A 25,189-nucleotide genomic window follows, 5' to 3' on the forward strand; every position below is an offset into this window, starting at 1 on the left:
TTGGCAATTTCTTGATTAAATCTCAATATATCTTACATCTAGCTTTTCACATTTTACAAGATAGCTCTTGTCACATTGATAGTTGTTGGTATAAAAGAGCGCGTCAATAATGCATTGAGTAATGATGTAATTAGGTTGCAAGTTTGATTTTCGACTTACTAAGTAAGTGATAATACAATTTTCACAACACCTCTACGGAAAGTTCGACTTTCCATGCCTGTAGAGAGGGGCGAAAGCGGTCAATTTCACGCCAAGGCGGCATAGCGGGCGGAAAGTAACCACTTTCCGCCCTAGGGAGGAAAGTGGTTACTTTCCGCCCGCTATGCCGCCTTGGCGTGAAATTGACCACTCTCGCCTCTCTCTAGGCATGGAAGTCGAACTTTACGTAAAGGTATTGTGAAAAATATCGTGTGCACCTCGGGGCAAAAGCTTTTTCAGACTCGTGTGATTGCCGCCCTCGCCTTCGGCTCGGGCGGCAAACTTCACACTCGTCTGAAAAACGCTACTTTCGCCCCTTGGTGCACAATATACTATTACATCATGTTGGATATATTTCCACGCCGATAAAGTAGTCATTGCTCGGCCGAGAAGATCGAGCGTTCATTGCTTATTACACGTATGTTCCAGCAATGATTGTGGATGTCAGATGTGCGTACGATTATCTACGGGCGCGAGTAAACGCAGGTGCCGCAGATAATCGTCTCTATATTCCGGCAAATGGCAATATAAGATAAGAAATGGACAACGTTGGTCTCATAATTAGAGTCCATAATTGCATCGCGCAGCAAGTAAAACGGTTTGTAAGATCGAAGCAAACGAAATGATGCTATCATTATGTTATTCTGTGATATAGACAGCGGGAAAAGAATATGAGAATAGCAAACGATAGGAACTGACTTGATTATGTATTGTACAAGGGGGCGAGATGACGCCGAGCGACGTCCTCGATTAAGACCTAAGAAATGTAAGTAGCGTGTGTATCCATATACATATAGTCGGTCATAAAGTTCCATCAACAAATTCGTTGAGTTTGATAAGAGAAAATACAATATACCACATTATAAATCGATCGAAGGAATGCATAGATAAAGGGTTGTACTCTAATAAATTTTAAGTTTTATAAGTTATATATCGAGCGAAATCACCAATATTTGTTTTAAAAATGTTTTGTCGCCCATTAGCAAAAACCACGCAGACTTTTTGGCCAATCACATAGCGAGAGCTGTGACGACAATCGTGACAATAAGAATAGACAAAGCGTCTTTGTGTAAATAGAGGGAGAAAAGAGCAAGAATTTCTCGCTATGCAGCTATTTGATTGGTCAAAAAATCCGCAGTTTTTGCCGATAGAGAGGGGAAAACGTCGTTAGCCGGAAGCTCAAGGCAAGGAATATTCTTTGCTGCTCATAAGCAGTCTGAACACAGTAGATCGCGTCACTTTTGGAAAGCTATCATCGGAAGGCTCTCGGTTAAGGTGAGTCGTTCTAAATTCTTGATAGACAATTTCTTGTAATTTTAGCATCTGACCTATTCAGCATTCCATCATACTGCTATCCAATCACGTGTGCCCAATTCGATTTTTGGTGAGAGCGTCGAAATATTAATCCTAGATTACTGTCTATATTTCAATATTTTATATTCGGATTTAAAAAAGGGAAATAAAAAAAATATTAATGTTTACCTAAAATATGAGCAAATAAAGATGCTATGAGTTTCCCAGATCCATACTAGTAATAACGTAGATAAAAATTAAGGACAGTAACCTAGGGTTAAACAAAACGCATTCAGAAACTTTCATTTATTGATTATAATTGTATAAATAACTGTATACGATTGTACTATATTGCTATACATATATGTACGACAGAGGGTTAAGTGTGTAATTAATTATAAAAGAGTAATTTGATACAATTTCAGAGAGTAATTTAATATAAATCCGAGTTATTCAAACGAAACTGTGCAATGTTCTACCACTGTACAGCTGTTCGTTTGTCGCTGGAGAGAAAAAAAATCCTTAAAGATGATTTTCTATGGTTGCTTTTGCGTGAGTTTACTCAAGGCAAGGAGGCACGAAGATCCTGTTGGAGCCTGAAGTCCCCGGGCTAGTCGCGGATCGTCCGGTCAATCTAAGCTAATTGGCCTCCATAGGTAATTACACGCAATTAGGAGTAGGCCGACCGCACCTATCTCTCTCTCAAGCTTTCGTCCATCGCGCTGTTTACCTTTCTTTTCTCTTTCTCTCTTTCTCCTATTTGGATCTTCGTGCACCTTTTACAGATTTCTCTCTTACACAACCCAAAGACGATATAAACTGATGGAAAAGGAACAACTAACTATTCGGATAAAGATGAGGAATATCAATTTGTAAAGGATACCAATACGACAAAAATAATAATAATTGGAGTATAGCTAATACTTCTAAACACATCATTGAAACACCTACCAAGTTTCCAAACTATGGAGATTTTTCAGAAACATTAGTCATGATACATGTTTTCTGGTGATATTGTTTAGTAGTTTGGGGAACGATGGTGGTTGTTGGAAAGGAGTGTATGTGTGGAGATATATGAATCACCATTTACTAAGAAATTATTCGAATAATGCAAAGTTTATAAGAGATATCAAACTCTCTTAAGGAGCAATCAAGAAGCAGTCACATTGCACGAGTTTTTCTGCGCTTCCAGTTAGTATTCGAAGAAATCTATTTCTCGTATTAATATTTATTAAAATTTGGAGATAACGTATGTAGTTGTCGTGGCTGATGGTGGAGTGTACAGTAGTGTATGGTTGGATGTGTGGAGTATGAATCCCCAAAAATACCATGCGACTGTCTGCAAGTCGCGATGGTGTGACTCCACATGTATATGCCCGCCTACAGCTCTAGTCCGATGAGATCGTCGGTAGGAGCGTCGATCGGGGCATCCCTCGACCTTGGGGGAAAGGGTAGAGTGACAAAGAGGAAGCAGGATGACAAAGAAGAAGAACGAGGAGAAACAAAGAGATCGCCGCCAGGTACACAAATTATCTGGCCACGAAAAAACAACGGAAGAGCAATTAAATAATGCTACGTCGCCACATAGTAGCGTTCTCTACCGCCCTCTGCCTCTACCGGGTGTTCTGAAGATCTTGATATTATTGTTGCAAACATTCATTGATAACATAAATCTATAAGGTAATTTGAAACAGAATCTTTTTAAAGTAATAAATCGTATTAAATCATGCAATATATAATTTTATAAAATGTATAATAAAAATTATATTTAGATATTACTTTAATCAAAACCAATTTCAATAGTTTTCATGACCTATATAACTTTTTTTTTAAATATCTAGCTTCAATTATTTGTCAGGTATTGATGTTTCAAAAACGCTAGAAAATTAATTATGTGTTTTAGTAAGTCAAAAAATATAGAAGATAATTAATATAGCGCATAACATATCGATCATTTTTTGTTGAAGAATCACCCGTTATAGCACACATCATGGCAGTATCTGAAGACACTATGTGTGGTGGTTAGTTGGCGCCGATGCATTAGAGCAACCCGACTCATTACCGCTGGCACAATTAAGGCCCAATTTCGTGGGCATAATGGCCGCCAATCTGGCCGCACAAAAAGCCCATGGTCGCTTTCAAGAGCCGGAACCATGCCGCCGTCTCTGCCTAATAACCGACAAAATTCACCGGGCGGCCTCTCCAATCTTTACAAATCTAGCTTTCTTCCCCTAATATGAGAGAAATTACAACATTGTGTTCGCAACGTAAATTTAAGACAACGAAACAAGAACGAATTGCGTGACAAAATTTCTTAATGACAGAATCCTGTCTACGACGGTATTAGAGAATGAGAATCTGTATGCATTCTTATATAGATTTATAGTACGTGTGTTGTGTTTTACGCAAATTATAAATTTAAAACCATTTGAAGAACAAATTTGTGAGATAAGGCTCGGAATCGAAAGCAAACACAAGTCAACCGCCTTCACACGGAGTGTGACCGATCTCGTGGTCGTATTTAGCCTTAGATGGAGTTTACCACCCGCTTAGAGCTGCACTTTCAAGCAACCCGACTCTGAGGAGTCGTTTACCACCAAAATTAACGTATGTTCACAGTTTCAAGAAAATCTAGAAAAACCGATTTTCCGGAGAACGACCTTAAAATCAGGATCAAATTTTTATATAATTAATTTGTTTGCGAAATTGCATAAACATAAGCGTGATACATTTGCAGCGTCTGCAACACCGCCGAAGTACTGGCAGTACTAATGTACGTGAATATGCTGATTAAGGCGAAATTTGGAAAACACGTGATAACACCAAAGGATATCGGGATCGTAACGCCTTTTAAACAACAGCAACTAGACATTAGTCATCATCTAGAAGCTATAAAGTTAAAAGGCATAACTGTGGGAACAGTTGAAACATTTCAGGGACAAGAACGAAATGTGATGATATTATCCACGGTACGATCTAAAGCCTTCGAACACAATGGTAAAGAACACATTGGTTTCTTATCCAATCCAAAGGTATGTTATTCATTACATGTACTATGAACCTGGGATCCGTTAACTGTGAGTTAATTACTCTCACATAGAATCACCTTAGCATCACCACGAATTATATGAGGAGAGATCCTCCCGAGACGCGGACCGGTCGCTATGGGCCTAGCATCCTCTGCGAGTAAGTGGCTCCTTTCAAGATAGACTTGGACGCGACGCGACACCTCGGAATAAGCGGACCCTCCCAAATACCACATTTCCTTGTGGCGGAACCGCGAGATTCGGTACTGGGCTCTTTCCTGTTCGCTCGCCGCTACTAAGGAAATCCTAATTAGTTTCTTTTCCTCCCCTTAATAATATGCTTAAATTCAACGGGTAATCTCGCCTGCTCTGAGGTTTTCAAACATACATAAAGACATCATCCCTACGACGATAATAAATATATAAAAAATCCTTTAATTGTATTTACATACATATGTACTGCATACACAAGCAAGTGTGAATCATATCTGTACAAATTTGTACAAATATCAATTTATATAATATAATAATTAGTTAGATTCATTAGAGTGTTTGTCGCACGTATATTTTTTCTACGATCTAATTTATAAGTTAAAATTTTTCAATTTAATTTCGTCAAATGTTTTAATCATTATCAAAATATTTTTTTAAAATTTGATTATGTTAAGTAATAATCTAAAATTTGATAGATCTTTTCCATTATAACGCGAAAGCACTTTTGAAGCTTAACAGTCGTGTTTCCTGCGCTCGTGAACATGCAAGCATTCGAGAATCACTGTGCTCGTTGGAAAATTCCTTTTGCCTCCAGCCCGCGTAAATCTATTGGCGGTGTGGAATCGAGAGAATCGACGACGAAATATTCGAAAACTGAGGCCACGCGGAGGAAGGGCGGAGGGTGCAACGCGGCAACGGCTTGGATCGGACAATAGCCGACAATGGGATCGCATCCGATTTTTGCATGCCAATTTCGCGCCCGGCATTGTACCGTAGACAATGCGCCAATAATTACGCTAAACGGCGACCATTCATACGCCCATTCGGGCGGATTCAAACCGGCCTTTCCGTATCCATTATAGTCGCGTGGCGCAAATAATCGCTCCGATGCGCGCCGCATCCACTTTTTCGCGGTGTGTCACACAGGTGGCATCTATCATCGATTTGATATTGCGATCGGAGCACATTTGGTTTCGAGCAGTCCCGAAAACGCAAAGTAGTCAGAATGTAACTTTTGTGCAAGCTTTTATTTTATTTTTCTCTCTTTCTCTCAACATCTCTTCGTTATTTTACTCGACTACATAAATTTTTAACAATTAAAAAAAATAGATTTTTAAAAAAGTTTTTTACCAATTTATAAATTTTCCGAATTATAAATTTACCAATTTACAGATTTTCTCAATTATTAATTATTCAAACAATAAAAAAAATTATTTGTTCTAATATTATTCGCAGCGATACATCTTCTAAGCAGGGATATTATATGAATCACCACATTAAGAAATTATTCGAATGATGCAAAGTTTATAAGAGATATCAAACTCTCTTCGGGAGCAATCAAGAAGCAGTCACATTGCACGAGTTTTTCTGCGCTTCCTGTAAATATTCGAAGAAGTTTATTTCTCGTACTAAAATTTATTAAAATGTATTTGGGGATAACGTATGTAGTTGTCGTGGCTGATGGTGGTATGGTTGGATATGTGGATGTGTATGAGTCCCCAAACATACCATGCGATTCTCTGCGGGTCACGATAGTGTGACTCCACATATGTATATATGCCCGCCTATAGCTCATGTCGTCCGACGAGATCGTCGGTGAGAGCGTTGATCGGAACAATACAAAAATATTTTGTCGTTATTATCGTTTCGTACAGTGTCTTCTTAATTTTTGTCATAATGCAAATCAATAAATTTTGCGTTGTGAGAATTTGCAGTAATTGCGATAAATAGAACTTATTCTGAATTTAAATCGTCCTCCCACATCCTCTCACATATTATGTGAATGAATTGTGCAAATAATAGTTTCACCACACCCAATGGTCCCACATTACTTATCAAACGTTTCATCAATTCGGACAAACGCAATAATCGATTTGTATTGTTTCGAGACTATTGCATGCTTTCAATTTACGCAAGCTTATTATGATCTTAGAAGATCAAAGAATCGCGAGGCAACATTATAATGTTCCAAAATATTTAGCGTAACTTATTCGTTAAGTTCAGATTTATGTCTTTTTCTTTTTCAAAAAAGCGCCCTTAAATTAAGCGCCTTGTGTCAGATTTTGAAAAATATCTCTGTAACACTCTGAAATATGCAATTATTAATGAAAAAGGATTTGTGGGCTCAAAGGATTCGGAATTAATAGAGTGTCACTTTTCCTTTAAGTTCGAGACAAGCTGTACGACAATCCTTGAGAAGCTAAAAACATATCCAAAGTACATCCTGGAACGACGTTCCTCGCGCGAGACGCGTCATCTCGTGCGTGCACGCGAGAATCGGACGCGGTTACGAAGGAGCGGGAGAGAACAGCGCGCTGTGCAAATCGGATTTCCTTTCGTTAAACTTCGTTCGTAACGGCCCTCCTCCTCTCTCCCTCGCCAACCCATCTCTCTCTCTTGAATACTCTCCCAGCCAGCCGTGCTGTCTCTCCTCGTTCGCGCATCGCACGCTTTTCTCTTTCCTCTCGCATCTCGTTAGATGCACCTCTCGCGGAGGAAGAAAGTCCACAAAGGAAGTCGGAGTGCATCCAGCTTACGGACGTTGAACGAGAAGGAGAGACGAGAGAGAGATTGCAAAGCGACGAAGCAGCGAGGAGGGAGCGAAAAAGAGAAGTCCCTTTACCCCGCTTTCACAGATCGTCGTAGAGAGAGGGGGCAGAGGTGTGAGCCGTGGTGCACAGGGCTAACCGGTCGTTTATTATGCATCGAAATGCCAGCAACGATGCCACGCGAGTGGACAGGACGTTGTAAACGCTCCGCAAAAATGAACTAACGGCCGGCGCTCTCTGAGTGATTCCGCGTCGCCTCGGGGCACCGCGCGTGTGGTGGGGCACCCGTCTTTTTCCCTCCTCGTATTCCTTCCTTCTTCAGCAAGAAGAGCAGCAAGGACGACGCGTTAAGTCCTTTTCTATTCGGCTGGAATTAGATATAATAGCCGCGCCGTTGAATCGCTTATTGTATTCGTTAAATCGGTCCTGAGAACGGCTCAGCATCTCGAGTCTGCTTGCTACGATCGAAGAACCGCGTATATAATAATCTTTAATTAATGACGATATGGCGCGTTAAGTGAAATCTAATGATTGATAGCCACATTTTTTCAAGAAAGTGGAAATAACGTAAAATATCAAAGATATCCGTTTTCAGTCTTATGCCAATCTGCATTGGCATCTCAGGCCTGATTTTACTTTTGTTGCCTTCGATAAAATCATCGATATAGAATGAAATATAAACTCGCAGTCACCCACGATAATTGTAAATTATTTTATGAATAGATTATGTTCGCGTCTCTCTGTTTACAACATTTTCAAAATCTAAATCGGTTTATTACGTACAGATGCATTTAGAGACATCACCCTTTTGATAGAACGCTCCGGAACCGTAGTCTTCCCCACGCATGAAATTGCGTTTAATAGATACAATACTACTTTAATGGAGGTATACTACAGAGTATATTTTCTGAGCACCCGCGCACCGGGTTCCATTTTTCTTTCGTTTTGGCTATACGTATCCTTCTTACTCGTGAGAGTATGCCGGGTAGTATTTTAGACGTTTCTACTGTCTGTGCGCTGTTAAACTCGGGATCGTGATAATAAAAGTAAGTGTTAGTGCGCCTCAAAGAAATTCCTATAAAAATTCACGCTAAATTCACGCAAACGAACCGTTAATTGCCTGCGATCAATTATCTCAGATTACGACAATCTTACGAAAGTACAAAAACTATGGAATGAAAACGATCAATGGTATGGTTTTACGCTTTTAAACGGGAACATTTTTCTTTCGTTCGCCAGCACGCTGTTTGCTTTCGGCTTAATGCATTATGGACAATAAGTATATTGTATTAGTTTATACGTTTGTGCAACCTTTCGCGATCACAATCCGGCACGCAGTCTTACACATATTCGTTTAATAACGAGACCAACTTGATTGGCAGTGACAGATACACGGATAGTCATTCTAATCGTGCAAGTCGACCCACGGCAACCCGATGCGAAAGATAACTGCACGCGCGCGTACGTGTGTATAGGTATATGAGAGAGGATAGGTGTGTCAATACGCGCGGTAATTACTTCGATTGCCAAGTTAAATAATTATCGCCGGGATGGGGGACCCGCTTTGTTGATTAATCAGTGACTCACCGTTCTGCAACCTTCGTTCTACGAGCTTCTGCTGACGTCACATCCTTCGCACGAATCTAAAACGCAAAAAAATTTGCATTAAACGACGATGTTGAATTCAAAAGAAGACGAAGGCTGAATAAATTTGCACGCGCGAAACGTCTCGCACGCGCACCAGATCTTTTATCTATAAATTTAATCATGCAAGAAAATAAATATATAACGCGTTCTGTGTGCACGCGAGAATTTTATAAAGAGGCAAAAGAGGATGAAGCTCTCTCTCTCTCTCTCTCTCTCTCTCTCTCTCTCTCTCTCTCTCTCTCTCTCTCTCTCTCTCTCTCTCTCTCTCTCTCTCTCTCTCTCTCTCTCTCTCTCTCTCTCTCTCTCTCTCTCTCTTTCTCCCCTCCCTCACTCTCGACGTGGACGCTTATTTATGATCGTCCATAAAATATTTATACCTTCACTTCTCGGTTAACATATTTATATTTTTAAGTATGCCTTAATTCATTTAAAAATATATATATGACTTTTTATTTAACGTGACCTAAATCTTGTTGAAAAGAATCCTCTATCTTCCTAAATATAAAATTTCTCATCTGTGTTAGTCGAGGAGTAACCTTACAACCAATGCAATTTCAGATAATTCAATTTTGTTGACGTAGATATGAAAAAAATATAACTTATAAAAACGTACTATCGTCAAGAATAAATTAATTATTACTGAGCGTATTTACATCGAATTTGAATTACCGAAATTATACCGGTTTCAACTAGAATTCAATTAAAAGGGAAAATAATATTCAGAACAAATACAAAAACGTGATATATGTTGCAACTCTTCTTGTATGACTTATATCATCTTTCTTTCAACGAGATTTATCTCGTTGCGTCTGGACGCGAGCACGAACGGGACCACTTCGATCACGAGTCCGCGCTCGCGTTCTTGCAGAAACCCCACCGCAGCTAATTACCTTACCATCGATAAAAACAATATTAATTTTCCGCGATTTATCGGTCCACACGAGCAACATGGATGCGCCTCGTATGCGTTCGTATACCGGTCGTCGCGAGAATCACAGAAGAAAAATCCGGCCGGCCGATGTAACCGTATGCGTATATCGGCGATTTAGCCGGCGGTGATTCGATGAGCGCATTCTATAATTAGTACCGGAGCACGGGGGAATTTTTATTTTCGTTTAAACTTGAACGTCCTTGCTGGCGAACATCGTTCGTCACCGGCGTATTCGCGTCGTCGTGTTCCTCTCCTCTCTTCCACCGCGAGTGCCGCTGCCTTGATGTACGATTCAACGTTGGTTTGATAATAATTATTAACGTCGAACTTATTTTTTCGCCTAGCGCCGTCCTTGTCGTTCCGCCGGAATAAGATCGTCCGCGGACGCTAATTCTCTCGCACGGCGTTCTTTGGACAGTTAAAAAAGCGAGGATTATAAATAAATTTATGGCCTGGCGCTGAGGTGCTGGCGTTATACGTTGACACCTGGCGTCTCTCTTCTTTTTAAATTTCTCGGTTTAGACGGGGGAAGGGTATCGTAAAGTATGTTAATAAGATGGTCACGAGAATCAGAGTAAAATAACTTACTTTTTAAAAGTAATACTGAGGGAAACAAGATATTATTAACAAAATAATGTATAAATAACAATATATCATAAAGCTGTTTTATTTTGTGCAAATTCGGTCCGACTTATACCCAGCGAATAAATTTCTCTTCCTGCGTCATAGTTCAGCGAGCAAGGGAGAAGAAAGAGGAAAGACGGAAGAAAGGCGGAGAAAGAATGGCGGACAATAACCTGGACGCAGTGTATTACTGAGTCTGCTTAAGTTAATTGGAAGTAAAATGAGAGAAAGGTTCAAGGAATCACAGATTCTTCTTCTGTCGCATCCTTCGCTCTTTTCTCCGCCGTTCTGTCTCGGACTTCCCCTTTTCTCCTGTCTTCGTCTTCCCGGCGTATTCTCTCACTTATTTGCGCTTCTCTGTGTTTGTTTAATCAGACACAAGGCTCAGTCTTCATTACCCGCACTAATTTATCTGGGTTGTCGTCCGACTCCTTCTGGTCTCCGCGTCTGGACGTTTTCGACCTTTGTGCGATACATACGTGAAAGACAACCGTAATGTAACAAAGAATCCGCCCCGCTTTAATTTGCGCGAGTAAATGCAAGTACGCTCCCGCGGTCCATTTTTAACATAATTACATGTGCGGCAAGAAGCTTATATTGTTCTTTAATAAAAAAGTAATATCTACAATAATTTATGATAAACTTCTAGAAGACTGTGCTTTTATGCACACGGTTTATAAAACGTTTATTATTATTTCTCAAAATATTATGCTTCCTCAACTTATATAAAATTAAACGTATAAAATGTATAATTTAAGTATTATAAAAATTTTTCTTTAAAAATCCGTTGTATAACCATCACAAATGAGAATATTAAATGAAGATTCATATCTGTCGTAAGATCTATTTCTAAATTATATAAAAGATATAAAAGAAAGATAAGATCCGAAATGAATTTTATAAGCTAAGAATTGACGAACGAAGATCCGTGACGCGTTTCGACGCGAGGGACAAAAGACATTCAAAGGATGGTGAGAGTAGTGTCGAATTGGGGACTCCTGGATATCGACGGCAATATTCGTTAAGTCCTGCTAAGACCCTGTATGCGGTGTAGTCCGTTCATTCGGATTGCCAAGTCTCGGTCCCTCCTCGCTTCTCGCCATTCTCTCCTCTCGGTCCTTCGTATCCGCTAAACGAGGACTTCGTGGAGGTGGCGATCGTTTCTTTCTCCACTGTCTTTCTCTCGCCCTGGCGAATGAGCCGCGATGCCTCCTCGGCGGAGGATCAGCGCGTCAATAGGGTGTTTGTTTAATTTGCGGATTCGTCGGCTTGTGTCTCCGTAACTCCGCAAGGGAGCTGTCTTATTCAGTGCAACTCAACCTCCGCGTGAAAAAGCGTTTCATATTTCGATGAATTTTTTCAACATTCATGCAATATTTCTATTTCATTAGTTATATGTGAAACATCTTTAAATAAAAATATTCTTGTTTATGTGTTTATATAAGTAACCATCACTCATATCTAGCCGGAGTAAAATATCCAAGATAACATTATGTCCAGGCAAGTGACATTTAATTCCACAAGAATCCAGTGTGCTTCATGTATAAAAATGAGACGATAAAATTAATGTCGATTATTATAAAGTGCGCGACATTATGAAGTAAGTCAGGGCGATTATGAGCAGACGAGTCAACGTAATTTCCGTCAATTTCCATGCACATAAATAAAGCATACGAAATCAGATTTCTAAGCGACGAAAATCCTTCGGTTGGACGAAGGATTACGCAAGGGATGATACGGTATACATATCTTGCCAGCGCAGTCGGAGAACCCTCGCGATTTCGTATCATTAAGCTCTCGCTCGCAAATGCGCAGGAAGATATTTGAAGAATCTAGAGCGTTCCTCGAAATTCCATTACAAATGTCGAGCGAGATATTTTTAGCAAATTTTCATCGGAAGAAAACGATGAAGTAGTTTCACTTAAATGTATTTTCTTGCAAAACTAGATAATGTTAAAGACTACTTTTCTAATTTTCGCTAAATAAATAATTTGAAATACAATTTAAGAAACTACACACCTAAAACTTAGCGTCCACAAATTATAATAATAAAACCTAAATTTACAATTATAATTACGCTTGGCGAGAGAATAAAACTGAAAAAATATCTATTATCAGCGGTAGAGAAAAAGGCAGAAGAGAAAGGGAGACTGAGGAGGGGGGAAAAGAGAATAGAGACCCTAGTTTCACAAGATCGCATCGCGTTATTTAAATTCATCATCCATCCGTCCTACTGCCGTTGGGATTCGTTGGATTAATTCTCAGCCCGTCCAGATCTCACTCTCATTGAGCTCGGGGTAATGGGGGTCGTTATTGCAGCGCAATGTAACGGCCCTAAGGGTCATTGTTCAACCGTTTTTGGGGTTCGAGCAATGACCAGTTCCGCCGCGCATGAGAACGGACTGAAACAAAAGCTGACAAACCTGTTGGAAACAATCGGCCACGGCTCCCCCAGCTCGGGCCAGCTTATGGCTCACGGGAGGGATGAACAGTTGGGTGACTTTTTTTTGGCCTCTAAGAGGAACACCTATTGTGCAACACTGGCAACATGTGTGCTTTCGTGTCGTCAGAACGAGATCGGCTGATCATTGCTGCGTCGTGATTTAGGAGCGTACTCATGTGTCATTTGTTAAAGAAAATTGTGTTTAACTTAACGAGATATAATCGTTTAGTAACGATGTCAATGCTTTGTCGAAAAGCATTTACAATATTAACATTGTGATAAAACAAGATTATAAATATTGTCTATTATTCAAAAGTGTATCATCTATTAAATCTAATTTTAAATCTAATAATTAATTCACACTTTTTAGCTGCTTAATTTTGAAATTGAAGCTATCTCGTCGAAAACATTGCCATACGTCATTTCCAGAAAAACTGTTTAATCAATAGCTAGTCCTGCTAGATCAGCAGCGTGGAAAATGATTAGAGGAAAGCGACGAAATCTCCAGATAGAGAACTTTATACTTATAAGAGTGTGACAGTACTACAGTCAATGCGGCATATTGCAGGGTCTTAGTTAATTTTCTTCATGGTCATCCTTCTCTGCCACCTTCCATCTCGGTCGCTCGTCGTCTTCTTCCCCTTTGCCGAAGGAGACGTTTTACACGTCGGAACCCTTTCTTTTACAGGGAAAAGTGAAGACCAAAGACAGAACGTGAGAGAGAATGGATAAAATCATAACCGAGACCGAGCGCGCACGAAAGAGCGTGCGGAAGGCGAAAGAACGGAATGACGGTTGTCGAGGCGCGCAACGCCGATAAATTATACGACGATCTCTCGCAAAAATATCCCTTTGACACCGTGCCATTTTCTAATCATCGCAATACGTATAAAGTCGCGGCCAATCTGTCTAATCCGACAACATTAAGAAACGCAAGTGCTTCTCTCTCATCCTTTCTCTCTCTTATCCTTTTCTCCGTCCTTTCCTCCTTCCCATCCCTCACTTCCCTCAACTTCCCTCGCGCTGGTCTTCTCGCTTTTTCCTATCGCAGTGGGAGCTCGGGGAGGGTGCCGTGGCTAAGACGACCATGAAGGAATAGAGGAACGGCGGAAGGTGGCGGTCGAGGGAGAGTACAGGAAAGAGGGCGGGAGAGCGCGGGGCAGGGTTGGTCAGTGCTCCTTACTTAGAGGGTGGCGAGTCTGTTCTTAATTAACGCTCGCCTCTTTTGCTGCACACCCCCTCGCCACCGTGCTCCCGTAATGAGGCTCCTCGGGTGCGGGCGAGTGTGTGCGCGCGACCGTGTACATACTGGGCCATCCGCGACGGTGTGGGTGACCTAGATGAGACGCGCCCCCGTCTAGCTAATTCTTTTCTTCCGCGCTGACCACTAAAGTAAGTAGATGGCCACGTACGGAGGAGCCAGGCGCGTTCGTGTGCGTGCGGCATACGCGCGCGAGTGAAACTACGTGCGAGAGAAGCCACGTACATGTTACGCGTGTATGGGTGTATGTACGCGTATATATAGATGTATATAGTTATATACGAGCAAACGCGCGTGTGGCCATATTCCGTTGCCGTAGCACCACGGCCCAGACTCTCGGCCTGCGAGAGTTACGCGGACGTAACTGCGGGTCTTAACCCCGCCGTGTACCGCCACATTGCTCTGCCGCCGCCGTTGCTGTTGTTGGATGCTGCGTTGGTGTGTTGCCATTGCCGCAGCTACGGTGACTTCGCCCGGCGTCCACTTTCGCGATATACCTCGCGAATTAGCCGCGGCGCCGGCGCGCTGCCGAGCCATAATTACTTCGGCGAAAATATTTCGGCGCGCGCGGTACAACGCACGAGCTAATGAGTCCGGTAATAGCCGCGGTCTCGACTGTCGAACGGCGGAGATCGGATGGAAGTCACGTGCGCGATTAATGAGACGTAAGGAAAAGTGGAAATGCCTTGAAAAACTTTCGTACGCGGATTCGATACACGTCGAGTCTCGCGTTCAGAAGCGAACGCGAGAGAAGTTACCGCGCGTGGAGGGGCTTCGTCGTTGCGCACTGCCCGCGCAGTCTTTAACCGTGAAACTTCGTCGTCGGTTTCGCACGGCGAACGGGAGCCGGCTACCGTTCGAAGCGCAGGGAAAAGACGTCCGTACGGATCGACTGGCCCATTCTTCAGGCACATCCTGGGTCGGCCCCCTTCCACCAACCCCGCCCCCGCCGCGATGATTTTTCTCTCTCTCTCTCTCTCTCCTTCTCTCTCCTAGCGGAGCGCCGTGCGGATAACAGCAATTAAGTCTTCCCGTTAATAGAGACGATTGTGATTAATTATCGGATTTAATGACCGGCTACTTGTACTTGTAAATATAGATGGCACGGGACGCGCATGTTGGTTACACCGTAAAAATTAGAGACCATGAATCCTCGGGAGCCCTCCTCCCGCCTTCGCCCGTCCATCGCTACTTCTTCGTCCTCGTGTGTCACCGGTACGCCTTGTGCGCCCGCCAGAGAGAAACGGCCCTGTCACAGTCCGCTGAATTTTTAACCGGCAATCAAGCAGGGCTGTGGGACCGGCCGGTTTCATATCGTAACGAACGTAAACCTGGCACAGGCGCTCGGTGCGTATCGCGCCGAAGCCAATCGGTTATCCAGAGATTGATACGCATTCGATATCCCCAACTACATCGAGAGACTACTTTATGTACAGAATATTCCAAATCTCCCGCATTTTCTTTCATATATGGAATTCTTGAATCAACTTGAAACAGATAATTCTCAACAAGATTTCAGAAGGCAACGATAACTTTCTTTTAATTGCATAAGCTACGTCAAACAAACAAAAAACATGTCTTTGCATTTTGTATAACTTCGAGTGAATTTTACCTGAAAATCTAAACACGATTTAAATACAAAATCAAATTTAACAATAAAATCTAACATGATATTAAACGCAATCTGTAATTATAGTTCGCTATAAGATATAGAACTTCTTACGTAAAATAGCAACAGAAATAAGCGAAGTAATATCTCTTATTTCAATAATATACATCGCCTCGTGCATATTGCATTGTGTAAACCACGAGATACCGGTGTGGGAGTGCATGAGCTCACGTGCTGAAATTAACTCCGGCCCCACTGCTTTTAAAAATAATTGGTAATTATCGACATTATTAATAGTTTCGCCTGGCTCCGCGCCGACACCATGTGCGCCAACGTACGCCACGTTAAAATAATATCTTCGTTTCAATTACTCTCGCAATGTTAATGTAAGTATGTCAAACGTTTATCTCAAGCGAGCAAATTGTATTACAAATGCCGCAAATTATTTCTCTCGCATATGATTACCACTTGGTCCCTTTTGCAATTTTATAGATCTTGCTAAAACGACCGATTTAGCAACTGACATATTTCATTTAATTCTCCGTCATATTGTTACGCTGTTCATCAGTCTTTCTATTTTGACTGATATTATAATAATTATCCGCGATTACTAAATTAATGGTTTTCGGAATTGCCTGTGCCATTGTCGAAGGTGAAACGTGTTCGTGAATTTGCTTAAGCAATTACAAAATCCATACGTTCCAAGGCACGCAGACACGTACATACCCTGTAATACACACGCGCGTGAGCTCTTTTGTGCCCATTGTAACAGAGGCAATGATTTATCGTCGTGCAACAACGTGCGTAGAAGTTTCCACGGAGAGAAAACGAACGGTTGTTAACGACTCGACGTTCGAATACCGTCGACTTCGTCGAAGCGCGCCGCGCTTTTTTCCTCGGGGCTAGAAGGCGATTCGTTCATCGAAGTATCGATTGGTTCGTATAATAATTACCTCTCCCGCATTAGGGGCAGCTACCCCCTCCGTGGCAAACGAGCCCCGCAGTCTTCTACTAGACTAGACTCAACCACGAATAAAGGGAAGGGTGGCGGGTGGTGTATCGAAGGACGATCGCGGCCGCTCAGGGATAGCTGCTCCGCTCGCCGTCCAATCCTTCGTTGGCCGCGTTAATTAATTATTTACCCGAATCGCGAATAAATATTTGCCGATTATGATGAGGCGGGACCGGGCACGTCCGGGGATTCCTGGGAATCGCGGCATCGATCGTACCGGGTAACCAATCGGCAGTTCCTAAGAAACGCTCGCGACCTTTTACATGGGCGGAACTTAACTCGCCGAGCAACATTCTAACGACGCTCGGAGGCGCCGTAAGTGGAAATAAGGTTTACCGGCAGGTCTCGAGGCACTATCTCGAAAGAATGTATCCTGAAACACGCGCGTCCGAAAATACGGCGCGTGATCGATCGATTAACGGAAATCGCTTGGCGCGGAACTCGAATTCGGTGCACGTACATACGCGTGTCCACGAGTGTGTGCGGCATTCTGCGCGGCGCGGCGACACAAACGCAATCCTCGTATTTCATAGAGACAGAAGCGGCATATTAGTAATTTCGCGTTGCGCCACAGAGCGTGTATTCGCGGCCTTAAAATTAGCTTTGCTCTTGATTCGCATTAGAATGTAGCCTGGCCAAACAATATTACGTATAAACTCGCTTGTCACGCACGGCGGTTTCCGCAATTTATTATAAAGCCTACACACACACGCACACACAACGGTGTGTCCTAATGCAGAAAAAAAAATGCATTCATCATGCAACTTAATAAAATGACACGCTAGTGTCTACCGCGGATTATCCGTAGCTGCACTTAATTTAGCATCTATACAACTCATGTATATGACAGTTAGGCGTAGGAGAGAAATACTGATTCACGCGGTTTAAGTTTAACAAACTACAAACGTTCCTGCGCAAAATCTGTAACTTAAATTGTGTGCGTGTGTGAAATAAATTTTTCTTAAAATTAATCAGCAGGAACGTTTTCATTGTCTGTGCATTATACTATCCTGAAACTTGACTTGCACGAGTGCTTTCGTTATCGACGTTAAAATCCGCGCAATTAGACTTTCCCCGGACCTCTTCCCAAGGAAAAATCTCGCGGTCTCTCGAAGATAGATGCCGTCCAGACTCGGACGCCGAAGTATTCCGTGGAAGTCACTCTGGGCGGACAGACGTGGATGCGTAGCGTCATCATGACTGGTAATGAGCGCAGCGCGAATGCGAGAACGGCGCGATACGACTCCGTGTAGCTCTCGACTCTGTGATTCGCGAGCGTACAGCCGCGCTTTCGCCTCGGCCTGTCGGTCGAGATGGGTGGGTGGCTGATGGCGGCGGCGTTCGGGTATTTCTGTATCTAATTATAATCTTCGGGCGAGGGAGCGAGGCAATCGCCTAAAATTAGAGCATATAGTCTACGCGCGCCGCCCGCTATTTTATATTTCACCGTCCCTTTCGCACCGAAACGGAGCGCGCGACTCTTCTCTCGCTCGCGCGCGACTCATCGCTCTTCACCCCCTGCGCTCCCCCGTGTCGCGTCTCATTCCACTCATCCTAGTAGCCGTTTTATCGCCTACTTTCGTCTCCTCATGTCGAGCTGAGTATCGCCGGTTCCCCGGATTATATCCCGGTTTGCGTCTCGGGTTCGACGCATCCCGCGTGCAATTCATTTACGGAACCGTCAAAAATGAATGCGGTGTGAATTTAATAAGTTATGCGACATCGGGATGGAACGTTTCACCACATCGCGTAGAAACGCTCGTGTTATCTTCGTGTCGAAACTGCGACGCAATAATTCCCGATACTACGGCCGAATTTGTTTAGCTCGCATTGATGTCTAATTAGCTGTTGGCACGGATTCAAGTCTGCGCAGAGGTTTCATTTACGTTTGACGGTTCACGACGGCGAAAGAAAAAGAGAGGACTGGCCGAGGCTCTCGGTGAGATTCGGCTTTCATCGGGCGATTTCAGCCCAGCCAGACCGACTCTCAAGCCTTCGCACCAATGTCAGTCAACATTAACTTTGATTAACTAAATTCTCTTTCCTAGTCCCGTATACTCGATATTCTAGATTCCTTTGCCTTTCATCTAATAATTCTTTGATCAATTTAAAATCAAGCTTTTCTTAATAAAAACTTGATCATATTTTTTACCACTTTTTAATATTTAACTTTAATAACTTTTAATTTAAATATTTATTACATAAAAAGTAAAGATAGAGATTTTATAATCCATTTTTCCAAATTTATTATATGAGAAATTCTAGATTCTAGATATCACATTGATTAAACCTAGAATTAGTAAAATTACAACAACTATAATCCAAATGAGACAGCAAATCGTTGAAACAGGATTAATTAACTTAGACTCGTCGGTGCGAGTCGATCTTAAAATCAATGATCGTTTCACTTCGCGATATCGAGGCCGTGCCTCGGGCAGCTCGATTGAAACGATCAGGTAACGCGAATGCCCTTAAGCTCGTGCCGCGCATACACAGCGAGGCTTTAATTTCTTTCCTCTTAATGGGCTTTTTCGCCCGAGCTAAAGAGCGAACACGTAGGATTAAACGGCGCGCAATAGATGGGCGGCCGTAGAAAGGGGCGACCGCGAGAGAGCGACGCCAGCAAAAAATAGATTAATCAAAAGAAAATGCAATGGGAATTTATTCTGCAAAATTACGAATTCCTATTTCGCCAAACTGATAAAGAAGTCTGAACTCCGTTTGAACTCTTTCGCGATAAAATAACCGGAAATTAAATTTATTAATCAGAACTGTATTCCGATAAAATGTAATCTTCTTTCTTGTGAACCGAAACAGCAAACAGCGCACTCAAACGGCATACATATTTTTTTATTATATTTAATTACATTTTTCTGATTCAGTCTATAGAAGTAATTAAAATGACAAAAGCAGAAATACGATCCTATAGAAAGAACTCATGTCAATCCTTTTTCATTCATCCTGTTTTAGAACAGACGTCGATAGGGAGAATAGAGCCCCAAGAAGGGAGATAGGAAAAATAATGACTCGTAGTGAGGCAACGACACGAACGACAGCGATGATTGGCCACCACGAAAGAATAATCGAAATAATGACAGGTTTGCACCGACAACCCTCTCGGAAGACTCGAAAAGAGTCGACAGGGTAGAATGGTGGGATGAAAAACACGAGACCATTGCTTGCTTTGCCCGGTTAATTGTCCTCTGGCGTGTCGATGAATGTATCCCTGAGTCGGTCACACGCAAATGTTATTACAAGGAGTATAAACAAAGAAAATCTCTCTCTACCTGCACGAATAGATTTGAGTAATGAGGCGCAAGACCGCATCCTCTCACACGACAGGTTATAAGTCCTTTAATTTAAACGCGAACGCATCGATTACTGAAGTTAATTCTTCGAGAGGACGTCTCGAGTGTGTAGTGTGTAACATCAAGATAAGTATTTTTCAGCTGCTGTGTAAAATAATATCATTCGTTATTATCTATTCTTTAAATTAATAAAATTGTCCTCCCCTTGACAGTTTTAAAAATCAGAAATAATTCTCTGGTTATTTTTTAGAGTGGCCAAGCTAACACGCGTAACATATCTGGAAAAAAATACAGAGGTTTTTTGGTAGTATAATTTTTTCGTGTATATAAATGACATAAATAACGTATATATATTTAGAGCGAGATTTAGCGCTATTTTGTTATTTTTTTCTTACTCGATTGCAAAAAGCCAGTATTTAATCTACTTTCCGTAGAATTTGCAGCTTTGCGAGTCAATTGCCGGCTCAAAAAGTTGGCATAATCTAACGCGATCATGAAGAGCCCAGATCGAGCCTCGACACCGAGGAAGATCGCCGGGCACGCGGATAATAATCGCTGATTGCCGCCGATCGCGAAAGTTGTTCCGCGGGTTTTATGGGAAAATCGGCTGACACGTGACGATCACTGGACGATCGACAGCCGACTCGCTGGTACGTGACTTCGATCCTTAATCGTGACGGACCTAGGAAAGAGGGAGACGGGAAGAAAACACGGAGGAAACAGAACTATAATCCGCTGGGACTTGGATGCGGACTCACGGCATCGATCTCGTATCTTTAAAGATGTAAATGTAAGGTGACGTAACGTATAATCTCTCGTGGAAGTTGAATTAAATCTAATTCCAGCATACAGATAATATAAAAATTCTCCTGCACATCGCTATAATATCTTATTTACAACATTCAATCTTATTTTCTCTTTCCCAGAATTACATCTATTACAATACAGTATAGTCGTTAAAGATCATACGGTGCAAAGTATCGTACATATTACAATATTACAAATGAAGCAAAACATACAGGCACGTGTAACAATGATAATCAATTACAAAGGAGCATAATGAAACAGACAAAGCGACGCAAACGTATTTATTAAAGTGTGCAAGATCATACATAAAACGCAAAATAAAAAAACGCAATAACATTCACAATTTAATATCAACTGTTATTGAAATTGTACTCAAGCAGTATAAAGAAGATACACTACTATGTAATGAGATCGGAGTCTCGTGTGAAAACTTAATTAACATTTACTTAATTAACGATCTTAATAATGCAATTCGATATTATTACTTACATCGTATATCGAATCTACATAAAATCACTAACGTAACCCAATTTCTTGATAGCGTGCCGATTTCACTGAGCAGTAGCGTATATCCTTCACGGGCTTCAAGTCGAATGCTACAGATACATCAAAAAATTCATCGCACACGCACGCAACACGCAGAGATGAGCGCGAAAATAGACGATGTCTCGCGAGTTTTTCGCGAGGAAGCAATTGAATCGCGGATCGAAATGGTGGACAGATGATTCTCCCAAGAGACCTCGTAGAATTTCTGATTTCACGCGAAGCCGCGCGCGTCCGCTCTAAGCCATAAGAGCATCGTTAAGATTATATTTAGACATCGTAAAAGAAAATATGCGCCCGTTGGAGCCAAGTCGCTCATTACGCGAGACAGCATTAACGCGGTCGGTGCAACCAGGGAGTTCTGAGCATCATACACTCGTGTCGAAATGTATGTATATACGGTGAGCAATCTACGCAGCGCAATCTCGATATCCCCCGCGCCTGGCACTCGGAATTTATTTCCTCGCCCGAAAACCGCCGCAAATTTATTGGAAATAAATTGGGAATAATTGTCCGCCAGAACTTCCCGCGTTGCTTTTAGCTGAAATTCTGCTTTGTGCATGTTATATCAACGAGACAGTAAGCTGTCTTTGAATCACTGCACGAGATGTGTGCCAGATTGTAATTTCTGTTAAACGGTTTAAAATAAAAATGTTAATAATTTCTCTGTCTCCATATTAAAATTCCAATTTTAATTCTAATAGTTCTAGTCCTCACATCTGTATGGAATAATAAATGGATAATTCTTACAATTAAATTCCAAAATAAAATCTCGAGGCAAACTTTAAAAATTAATATAACATTCATATCATCATATTTATTCTCAAAGTTTGAACGAAATATTTTTATATAGTGCTAAGTAATTAAAAAATTAATAAAGAAAGGCCGATAATCAAGGCATCAATGCAACTGCTGGCGTTCCACTTGAAATGAATGATGCATGTTTTGTGAAGCGTCGCGATTCTCTACGAACGTACCGTATTACCGCGACTTCCGGTGACCGTGACGAACTTCTCGAAATTTTCTCGTTGCATATGGCCAGTTCGCAGCGGAGTCCTTGAAAACGTCACGATTCTTCCTTCTATTCGAGAATTTCTAGGTCAATGCTGCCTAGTATCGTTGTCGCGGTGCACATCGACGACCGCGTATAACTGAAAATTCGGTGCCGTTTACGAATAGAATTTTCGCTCGCCAAACGAAAACTAGTCAAAACACGAACGTCAAAGATATTTTTCTTCTCGATACATTTTTAGGCATTTTGATGAGCACGTTTAGGGAAACATACGATCGATTACGTTTTCATAAACGATCAGGTTTACGTATCGTCCTTCTCGTTCTTGTTCGCTTAACGGCCTTCGCGAATCGATATATACATGACGACCTAGAGGGTTTATCGTCGCTCGAGAGAGTGGTCATTACGGAATTCTGCCTCGAAGCGTAATCAACGGTATCAATCGATCTGTTCGTGACGTAATCACGAGTCCGAGCATTTGAAGATCGTATCGGGGAATAGAGTTCTCCATTAACAAATAACGCAAAAAGCACGCCGCAATTCCTCACACGGCTCCAAGGAATTCGCGGGCGAAAGAGAGAGAGAGAGAGAGAGAGAGAGAGAGAAGAAGAGAGAAACCTCGATCGAACAGTTGGCGCAGTGAGAGAGAGGGAGAATAATAGCGAGTAGTGTCGTCGACTGTAAACAACGTCTTTCTAAATCTTGCCGGCGCAATTTCGAGAGGTCCTACTTACTATAATAATTAAATATTAATGCAAAAAGTAAAATCGGTGATATTCTATTTTTTATCTGTTGTGTTAATTAGACGATTAACAAATTTTTTTAACAGAGACCAAAGTATACAAATATTTTTCAAATGTAAGTATACTGCTTTTTTTATCATAAAATTTATACGTAAAGCGAACAGCGACAGAAAGCGCTCTTTGCCAGACAATATTATTCGCAGGAACGCGAGTAGTCGCGAGAGACCGCCGCCGAAATCAGTCCTGAGTGCCTTCTAAGGGGGTTGGTCGTGGAAAATCGCGAAGGGCGGGTCGCGGATGAAACCGGGGACGACGCGAGGGTGGAGGCGGACGGTCGGTGAAAACGCGGTATGCAAAGCAGGCGGCGAATTTGAACGGTCTTGCGCAGAACGAATAGCCTCACCTCGTGCTATCCGAGTGCCTCGAGACTCCCTCTCTCTGTTTCACCCCTTGCTCTCTCTCTCTCCCTCTATCTATCTATCTTCCCCCACCCCCTCCCCCGCTCCGATACACACACAAACGCACACAGGCTAACACAGCCGCGCGCGTGCAATACATTCATATTCGCGGGATCTCTTTTGGTAGTGGTGGATGCGCCGCTGTACGCGCGCGCAACACACATACATACACATCTATATGCTTTTCTCGCAACTCCGCGGTAGTGCGCGACAAGGACGGAAACACACATATACACACAGTCGCGCTCTTCTCTCTCTCTGTCCCCCTCGCGATTCCTACTTCGTCTCAGCCGCGAGCGTGATACACGTGCATGCGGCAGCGGCGGCGGCGGCGCGCGGCGGTAGTGGCGATCGCGTATCCTCGCGAGAGAAGTGAGAACGCCGTCGTTTGATGGTAATCCTCGGGGCGGCCGGGAGTTACCGCCAACGTCGCCCGCGTGAGTTGTGGTATCGCGTCGCGACGCGATACAGGACGTCGCCGTCGTCGTTGACGGCGTCGACGTGGTGCGTCGTCGTCGTCGTCGTCGTGACGATCCCGCGACACGTTTTCCACTCCGAATCGAGTAAAATGGCTGCTCTCGCCGCTCCGGCGCGCCCGAGCTTACTGGCTTGCCTCCCTTCGTTTGGGTCCCCACACAGAGGCTGCCACACGCGTGCCGCCGCGTGTGTGGGTGCACATAGACGTCACGTACGAGCGGGGGAGCGTACACGCGCATGCACACACCGTGCTGCGACGACGCCCGCCAGATAGGAAGCCGGCGGCGTGTATGTGCTCTCTCTTTCTGTATGTACGGCTGTTTGCCTGCGACACACGCGTGTGGAACGCTCGATGCGAAAGCGGGCGAACGCACGCATACGCGTAAAAGCCACGCTCTCGCCCTCGCCCCCGCCAATTTAGCGCGCGCACGTGTCCACGCGCAGAACAGCTGAGCGTGAGGGAAAACTTCGAACTTACAAGCCGTTCGAATCGAGACGCGGCTGAGTCGAAAACTGACCGAGTCACTTTTATCGAATTTTCGCATGACAGAGGCAGCTGCAAATCTCGACCATTAAATTTTTGTCGATTTCGAATGTGTCATCATCTGTCATCAATGGCAGACCTAACGTACAGCTGTATATGTTTTTCTTTCTGATCTTTGCATCATCTCTGGTGTATTTAATGCAGAACACTTTCGCAAAGTCATTTTCCTGTGATCTTAAACGTGAGTCAGAATATATGTAATTTTTTTAGTAGATATAAATTTGCGAGTATAAATTCGAGAAATAATCTTTCGCGTGTAAAATGATCAATATCAAATATGTTTCAACTCTTCATAATTGCGGATGTGCATTCACTGTCAAACTTCCTAGTCCAATTTAGTAAAATCGTATAACATGAGTTGCTATATAACAGTTCCGACAGCATCACGCGTGATCGTTAGGTACATCGCGCAAAAACTAAGTGGACAGATTAACTAGGATATGCTCGTTTTGAACGAAAGATTCTCGCACGTAAGGATCGATGGGAGATAG

General features: G+C 42.6%; 1 protein-coding gene across 4 annotated transcripts in view; it reads right to left on the reverse strand.

Moving 5' to 3' along the window:
- Zfh2 (Zn finger homeodomain 2) overlaps window positions 1-25,189 on the reverse strand; it is a 370,912-nt gene that overhangs the window by 288,456 nt on the left and 57,267 nt on the right. Inside the window, exons 1-2 of one of the 4 annotated variants that reach the window (XM_071708339.1) lie at window positions 22,442-24,344; window positions 8,867-8,922 (exon numbers count right to left, since the gene is read on the reverse strand). The gene's annotated coding sequence lies outside the window, so the exon portion shown is untranslated. Of the gene's footprint in view, window positions 1-8,866; window positions 8,923-21,410; window positions 24,346-25,189 lie in introns of those variants that run through there. The other 3 variants (XM_071708338.1, XM_071708344.1, XM_071708340.1) reach the window with 3 other exon arrangements.

The sequence above is a fragment of the Temnothorax nylanderi genome, unplaced genomic scaffold (genome assembly GCF_030848795.1).
Source record: "Temnothorax nylanderi isolate EJ_2023f unplaced genomic scaffold, tnyl_v1.0 TNYL_tig0066_pilon, whole genome shotgun sequence".
In the NCBI taxonomy this organism is placed as follows: domain Eukaryota; kingdom Metazoa; phylum Arthropoda; class Insecta; order Hymenoptera; family Formicidae; genus Temnothorax; species Temnothorax nylanderi.